Consider the following 6825-nt stretch of genomic DNA (forward strand, 5'->3'; position numbering starts at 1 on the left):
CCATGGTTCCCATCATGCATTGCGGTATGAATAAATTATGATCTGAATTGTCTTGTTTTCCTAATTGAATATTCTTTTTGTCACCATTGTTGAGATTCATACACTGAATCTTGATGTCTGTGTGTGCCTTAAAGAAAGATTTTCTTTTTCTTTATCAGAACAACTTTTAAGAAATAATTTGAATTATATTGAAAAATCTGGAACTTAATCTGTAGAATTACTGTGATGTTGTAATTATTAATATACATTTAAGTCAGAGATTAGGCTCTAATTGAGTTCAGTGATTCAGATCAAATTATGATTATGTTCAAATATAACCAACACCACCTGATCAACTTTTCTTTTTGTTCATCTGGCTGTGATAACTCAGATCAACAGCCAAACAAAATCTAAAGATAATCATTTGAAGGTCAACTGCCCAACTAAATCGAACACTAATCTCCATAACGGTGTCTAAAATTGTGATTTTTCTCCTTCAGTGATTCTGCTTGTTAACATCAGGTGTCTTCAATAATGGTCAATCATCACTCAATCAATCACTTAATTATCTCATTAACTTTAACACTCTTGAGTATGGAGCCAAATAAACTCACAGGAGAGTTCATTTAACACTGGAGTGTTTGCTGTGTGAGTTCATGGGTGGAATAAACATATGGCAGGACTTTTACTTTCTGACCCCTGGAATCTCCACCTCTGCATCTGACGAGGTTTACATTATCACTGGTGTGTGTTTTCATCTCTCTCTCTCGCTCTCTCTCTCTCCTGTCTTCATGCGTTTACTCATTTAATCTCTTCTCTGGAGTGACACTGTAGCAGAACAGCAAATAATAACTCACAATTGACAGCAATTAAAGTATTTCATTAAAAGATCAAATAATCCAGTGATCAAATCCATAATCCATATGAAAATGTTTGATTACAAAGCTCCTTAAAATAGTAAAGTACTTAAAATGAAAGAAATTTCTGCCCTATAAAAACGCATATTAATATTTTAAAATGATGTTCCAATATATCACCTGTGATGAGAGGAAATGTAGGATTATCCAGTGCAGCGTTCATGTTCATAATCTCTGAATATGATAAAGTCACACATGAGGATCTGCAGTGAACATGTAAGGGAGAAGTTTTCTTCAGACTGATGGACTTGTGTGTTCATTCAGTGAAACTTTGGGATTGCTTGGTTTGATGGGCGGGACATGATGGGCATTACAAAGATGGGAAACCAGAACTGGTCAGACTGGTGTTTCATGATCACATGGCCACACCCTTCATCAGCTTTCACCAGATTCTGTGTCTGTGTGGATTCTGACATGTACAGTTTCATCGTGAGTGACACAATCCTGAGGTGAACAATGGCATATGAACAAAACTGCTCATGAAATAAAATAAAAAAATTATAAAAGACACCAGCCTTTCACAACAGAAAACTTTGTGCAATATTTACACAAACGGTAGGCTACTTAAAAATACTGGAAAATAAGTTTTACTGAAAAGAACAATTTACTGTACTGGAAATATATATATCCATAAATCTTGTGGGCCAAAATCACATAACCGATCCAACAAGGAAGCAGATCCTCTTTCTCTTTATATTTCCTCTTCATGCTGTTCGTGTCTAGAGAGAAGAAACACACATAATTGTCAAATATGAACATCTTTTATCTCATTTACACAATTCAGTTCTTAGACTTTTCATGCAGCAGAACAATCCTGAAAATTTATAATAATGAGTAATATTTATTACTTACAGTCTGAACTGCGGCTCCATCTCACAAGATTCACGAGCTTCATGTTTTCACTGCTTTTCCTGCTTCTGTTCATCCTTTGTTCTTCTTTCTTTACTTTAAGTAGAATGTAACAAACACTGCTGCGTGTCCTTCTTTTATCTCCAGTTGATTTTGCTGTGGTTGGAAGTCAGTTGTAGTTCTTGTGTTTCTCTTTCCTTCAGTGATTCTGCTTGTTACCAGCAGGTGCTCATCACTAATGCTCAATCATCACTTAATTAATCACTTAATTATACAATTATCATTCTGGCAGGGGCGGACTTTACCATTAGGCAAAGGTCGGCAATTGCCTTGGGCCCCGAGCTACCTAGGGGCCCCCAAAATGCCCTATTACCTTATGCTTAATTTATTTTATTTTATTTTTATATGTTTCTAAAACTCCATTTGCGAAAAATGGCATCAATCATTAGTGTCGCAGACAGGAGGGGGCCCCCCCGCCTCACTACATTGGACTATTCCATTATCTTACTTTTACTGCGCAACTGCGAAAGTGACAAGGCTGTGCCAAAAAACTGACGGAGAAAAAGAAGTGATTGACAGACAGAGTGTATAGAGTAGTAGACAGAGTAAAAATGAAGCGAAGCTAAGCTACCCAAGCGGTGCTGAAAAAAGGAGGAAGCGGGAGGAAAGCAAAAAGTCCGAAAAAGTGCGCGGCGCGAAAGATAAACAACACGCAGTAACAGGAGGACTGGGAAATAGAGCAATTGATCCCCAGAGCAAGACGAGTCTAAACGCGAAAATTTAACGTTTCGAAGTTACCCAAGCCGCTCAAATAAAATAAAAAAAGTGAAAAGACGCTGATAAGTATTTGGGAACGCTGCCAAAGATGACAAACTTTTTTACGGCTACTGTTGGGGATACAGATCAGGAACAACAATGTCCAACGCACAGACAAAAATCGTGAAGCAAAGAGGACACAGAGACCGACAGACAAAACTGAGCAGTTTATGAATCATGATATTTAAAAAAATCTCAGCTCTCAGATTCTGTCAATACTATTACGAAATTCAAACAATAAATACCGTTTTGCCATTTTAATGTGACATGACAGATTCCTATAGCGGCACGTGAACTGGTCTAATTCTAAAAACTACCCAATAGTAAATAAACACGAATTAACAATGTTGAAAGATACCGTATAACTTACCGAAATGTATATTCCTCATTCATAATATCGATCAATAAGTGTTTTTCAACCGCGGAAAGAGGTAAAACAGCTGGAGAACAATCGTCACATAACATTTACCCCAGGAAAGCCATTTAATTGGCTAGAAAAAAAAGAGCTATAGAGAGTATTTGGCTAAATATGTGTACTATAATTTACTTATTTTAACCTTAAATTATACCAGCTGATAGGGCTTCTTTTTTTTTCTTTTTTAGAAAAAGTAACGCCTGCCTTGTAAAACGTTACCTAATATTTATCCAAATTAGTCAATATTGAATCAAATCACAAGAATTGAATCGAAATGGTGAAATTTGCCAAAAAAACTAACAAAAAAAACCTTGCTTACCAGAAATTGTACCATGTAAACATTGTAACATGTTTCTGTTAGGAGTAAAGAAGTGTATGCAGGGTTTAAAGGGGACGTTTCTTTCTCCTCTCTAACCTTAACTTCCCCGTATAGCTTTACCTGCCTATCCACCATTCAGTCACTACATCTTTTTTTCGTTCTCTTTTAAAGATTGGATGGGGAGGGGAGGGGCCCATAGCCTACCTTCGCCTTGGGCCCCCGATTTGCTAAATCCGCCACTGCATTCTGGGATCTAGAAATGTTCTATAACTCATTTAGTTTGAGTTCTGTTTCAGTCATTCAAGTTTCGGTAATATTTGAGTGCTGTGAACTCAATTGTATTTGGTTAATATTACTGTTAGGTTTTACAGTGTACGCTGATTCACTATGGTAAGCTTATTAAAAGTGTTTGTATTTTAGACCTATAGTTATCGCAGGTATTTGCGTACGTCACTCGCCCGTGCGTGTCTCGTCATCCATAAACAGAAAAGTGTCTCCGGCTGCTTTGAGTGGAAGGTTAGTTAACACAACGAGTTGTGTTGAGCACGAGTTGTAACACACCTGTTTTAAACAAACTCAGAACAGAGGAGAGTGTGCTGGAGAAAAGAGAACGAGACAGAGCTTTTCAGAGATGACGAGAACAGATCTGATACTGTATGTAAAGCGATGCAGAGATGATGGTGTTTTTATACTCAACAGGAGAGTAAGGTATTTTATTGAACAGATAAGCTGTCATATGTATCTCTCTAACAGAGTTCACTGTAAAGCAAAATCTATTGTTACGATAATTTTATTATGGTTGTTGAAGAGCAGTGGAATTTATTTTCAAGGAAGAACTGTGTCTATCAATGGCTATCAGTAACGTCTTCATCTTATCAGCTTGAGATCCTTTCCATCTTAACTGGTTTATTCTCTTAAGCCTGAATGTTTTTGAGCAACAATGTCCATCCGCACAGTCACACAGAGTTACATAGTGCACATTTAATAATCTTACACAGAGATTTACAACTTACTGATTATAAACAATGGGACTTTCTAATTTTGACATAATTCTTAATTAAGAAACTGTGACCATCCCAGGATCAGCAGTCTGCAAATTATATATAAAAATGTATTTTATTAATTTCTCATCTAATTTATTTAACCACATTTTTAAACAATTAATTATTTTAAATGTCTTCTTATATATCAATTTATAAAGTGGTTTCTTTTATAAACAATTCTTTAAAGTTAATAAACTAGTTGTGCTCTAAACAATATATGTTTTCTATATTTTAATTTATATAAAGTTATATTTATATATTTATTTATGAATAAAAATATACTGAACTTATATTACATCCAGTGCATGTCCCAATGTGCAATAGCCTATATTGTCCCAAGATAGAAGTAATGGCAGGGTTATTCAGTATCTCTTAACTCATTGTGCCATTTATTTACAACTACAGTATGAATGAAGAGCTTTGAAACATCCCTCCATTCTCCAAACCGCTTGTCCTGTAGGGTTGCTGGAGTCTATTACTAGCGTCTCAGGCTGAAGAAGAGCTGGGAAACACACTGGACGGATGGCCAGTCCATCACTGCTTTGGAACATTTAAACCTCATTTACACAAAAACACTTGTGTTGTGCTGAAATGTACATCTTTGATATATATCCATGGCTATATACTGTTCAATAACCAGAGGTGGAGGGTCCAGGGGTCAGAAAGTAAAAGTCCTGCCATATATTTATTCCACCCATGAACTCACACAGCAAACACTCCAGTGTTAAATGAACTCTCCTGGGAGTTTATTTGGCTCCAGACTCAAGAGTGTTAAAGTTAATGAGATAATTAAGTGATTGTTTGAGTGATGATTGAGCATTATTGAAGACACCTGATGTTAACAAGCAGAATCACTGAAGGAGAAAATCTCTTTTTTAAATTGCCATTATGGTGATCAGTGTTTGCTTTAGTTGGGCTCTTGACCCTTAAACTAATAATTTTAGATTTTGTTTGGCTGTTGTATCTGGGTTATAACTCTCAGATGAACAAAGAGAAACGTTGATCAGGTGGTGTTGGTTATGTTTTGACATAATCATAATTTGACCTGAATCACAAAACTCATTTAGAGAGTTAAGTTTACCTTGTTGATTATAGCTGCCTGTGATTCTAATATTATGCCATGTTAATCATTTTCAATGTAATAGGAAATATTTCTTGAAAGTTGTTCTGATTAAAAGACTTTGAAAATTATATTATTAGGACACACTGACACCAAGAATCAGCCTGTGATTCTCAACAATGGTGACAATAATAAAGCATGTTGCAGTGCATTCTGGGTGCCACCAATCAAAACTCATCCATGGCTCCCATCATGCATTGCGGTATGAATAAATTATGATCTGAATTGTCTTGTTTTCCTAATTGAATATTCTTTTTGTCACCATTGTTGAGATTCATACACTGAATTTTGATGTCTGTGTGTGCCTTAAAGAAAGATTTTCTTTTTCTTTATCAGAACAACTTTTAAGAAATAATTTGAATTATATTGAAAAATCTGGAACTTAATCTGTAGAATTACTGTGATATTGTAATGACCAATATACATTTAAGTCAGAGATTAGGCTCTAATTGAGTTCAGTGATTCAGATCAAATTATTATTATGTTCAAATATAACCAACACCACCTGATCAACTTTTCTTTTTGTTCATCTGGCTGTAATAACTCAGATCTACAGCCAAACAAAATCTAAAGATAATCATTTGAAGGTCAACTGCCCAACTAAATCGAACACTGATCTCCATAACGGTGTCTAAAATTGTGATTTTTCTCCTTCAGTGATTCTGCTTGTTAACATCAGGTGTCTTCAATAATGCTCAATCATCACTCAATTAATCACTTAATTATCTCATTAACTTTAACACTCTTGAGTCTGGAGCCAAATAAACTCCCAGGAGAGTTCATTTAACACTGGAGTGTTTGCTGTGTGAGTTCATGGGTGGAATAAACATATGGCAGGACTTTTACTTTCTGACCCCTGGAATCTCCACCTCTATCAATAACTATTTCGACCTCTCAAAGATCAACAAGAGCGGCTGCCAGTTTACCAAAGGTTGAATTTACACAACAGGTTTTTGCAGGTCATTTACGGGAAATCTGAATTTGACTGCTGTTACTCTTCATATGCTTATGAGATCTTTATGAATCTCCCGCACTGAATTTGCATTTGTGTTTTTCATTAGTACTGATTCAAAAGACTCAAGATTCAGATTTATTCAGAGTCTATATGTTAAATGAACTTAAAATATATATTTGATTTATAAAATGTATGAAAATCAAGAAGTTATTTGTGTATCACACAGGAGATTCATAAAGATCTCATAAGGATTTGAAAAGTGAATGGCAGTCAAACATAAATATTACTTGCTATACTGTTAGATTGTAGATTGCTGAACTGAAGTGTCAGTTTACTTACAAAACAAATGCAAAAAAACAGAGAGAGAGAAGTTTGGACTGTGAGGGTGACGGAGGCGGGTATAAATCTGAGC

The sequence above is a fragment of the Rutilus rutilus genome, assembly GCF_951802725.1.
Source record: "Rutilus rutilus genome assembly, chromosome: 2".
Classification (NCBI taxonomy): Eukaryota; Metazoa; Chordata; class Actinopteri; order Cypriniformes; family Leuciscidae; genus Rutilus; species Rutilus rutilus.